We start from the raw sequence: 2,500 nt of genomic DNA, 5'->3' as shown, positions 1-2,500 counted from the left end.
ACTATGCGTTCTGCAGTTCAATTTCATTGCTGCCTCATATAATCTCTTCATGTATAACGTAAACAAAATCATCTTAACTATGATATATTACATTTTCCGTGCGTTTCTATAACTCCATAAGAAAAGGCTCATTTCATATCTCAGTTTCATTTACTGAGATTAATATATGATTATGTATAAGATAGGAGGAGAAGAAGAAAAAAGGAAATTATGAACTAAATGTTTTAAACTAAAAGATTTTTGTTTTCATTTGATCCAAACATATTTAAGTAAACTATTGGTAAACAAATATTATGATAGACATTATTATTATTATTATTATTATTATTATTATTATTATTATTATTATTATTATTATTATTATTATTATTATCTTCACTAATATAGTTCTACATTCATTGTCGATTTCTTTTGCCCTATGTTCATGGTAATTTTATGTTCATTCTTTTTCTTCCGATATCAAAATAGATTGAATTGGAATTTTCAAAATTCCCAAGGTAAATCATTTGAAACATTAAAACAATAATGAGGCTTCAAAGGGGTATCTTTTATATGAAAACATCATAATTTCACTGATGAATTTTACTTTGTTTCTGTGTTTATATACATATATATATATATATATATATATATATATATGTATATATATATATATATATATATATATATATATATATATATATATATATATACATACACACACACACACACATATATATATATATATATATATATATATATATATATATATATATATATTCACACACACACATATATATATACATATATATATATATATATATATATATATATATATATATATATATGTATATATATATATATATATATATGTGTGTGTGTGTGTGTGTGTGTGTATGTGTGTGTATATGCATTTGTATATAGGTGCATTTATATACAAATGTAGACATATAATAAGTTCCATGTTTTTAGGCTTTTTTTTCTCTAAGAAACTCATCAATACGATCCAGTTACAATGATTAGAGTGAACTGATATTTAAAAGCATGATTGGAGATACGTTACAAAAGGAGAAAAATATCGTAAGAAGTTCTAGCGGCATGAGTTCAGGAAAGATATAGTATTGAGATAAGAACTAATTAATCAAATTGTTACATTAACAAATCGATCCCGTGTGGCATCCCTGTGAAATGATTGCCATATTTCAAACCATTACCTTCACAAAACATCTTGATGGAAATGTAAATGATTTTAAACTCATATTGCTAACAATTCGCCTAATAGGCAACATTAAGTATATTATAATAATAGTTTTCTAAGAAAAATTTTCTGGAATATCAACTTGAAAGAAAAAAACTGTAAATAAAATATGGAAGATATACGTTTTTTTCAAAACCTAAGTAAATGTATACCTTCTTTAATAAGTAACAACTCTCTCTCTCTCTCTCTCTCTCTCTCTCTCTCTCTCTCTCTCTCTCTCTCTCTCTCTCTCTCTCTCTCTCTCTCTCTCTATTTTTGAACGTGTGTACGTAGGGTGTGTGATTGTGTGTTTGTATGTGTGTATTTTGGCGTTGGCGAAAGGTCCTTTCTTCTTGCAGTCCCTTCAGAGGTTGAAGCTCCAGTGACAGTAATTGAGGTCATTTCTGCGTTTCCGCCGGTCTGGTCTTGGGTCATTAGGATCATTTGGCCATTTGTTCGTTTTATCAAGTAGTAATTATCTGTCCGCAGAACACAGTCCGCCGCGGTGGTCACCCGACGACCTGTCTCACGTGTAGCCTACATAATATGAGTGCGTGTGTTTGTCTGTCCGTGTGTATGTGTGTACTTGTTTGATTGTCTTTGTATAGTGTACTTTACTTGATAATATAAGTGCGTTTGTCTGTGTATGTTTGTGTGCCTGAGAGTCTGTGAGTGTGTTCCTGCTGGATTGCCCGTGTATGGTTGGCATTTTCTAATTTTCTGTGTCTGTGTATTTGTTTGATTGTCTGTGTATTTTCTATCTTTATGCGTGTGTCTTTGTATGCGTTTGTGCTTGTTTGATTGTGTGCATGGTGAGCGCTGCTATATGAAAATATGTTTTGCATCTCTTATTTTTGTCTATGTCTTCTCTTACTCCTTGATGGCTTCCCCTCGCTAATTCATTATTTTTTTTTTATTCTCTCTCTCTCTCTCTCTCTCTCTCTCTCTCTCTCTCTCTCTCTCTCTCTCTCTCTCTCTCTCTCTCTCTCTCTCTCTCCTTTCATAGCCCTTCATTAAGGTAAATGCCTCTGTCTTTCTCTTTGGATAATTACACCATGACCTCCTGCAATGGCTCAGTTCGCTCCTTCACTTATATCAATTTACTATGCGTTCTGCAGTTCAATTTCATTGCTGCCTCATATAATCTCTTCATGTATAACGTAAACAAAATCATCTTAACTATGATATATTACATTTTCCGTGCGTTTCTATAACTCCATAAGAAAAGGCTCATTTCATATCTCAGTTTCATTTACTGAGATTAATATATGATTATGTATAAGA

The sequence above is a fragment of the Palaemon carinicauda genome, chromosome 9, assembly GCF_036898095.1.
Source record: "Palaemon carinicauda isolate YSFRI2023 chromosome 9, ASM3689809v2, whole genome shotgun sequence".
In the NCBI taxonomy this organism is placed as follows: domain Eukaryota; kingdom Metazoa; phylum Arthropoda; class Malacostraca; order Decapoda; family Palaemonidae; genus Palaemon; species Palaemon carinicauda.
Note: the sequence above shows the minus strand (reverse complement) of the source record.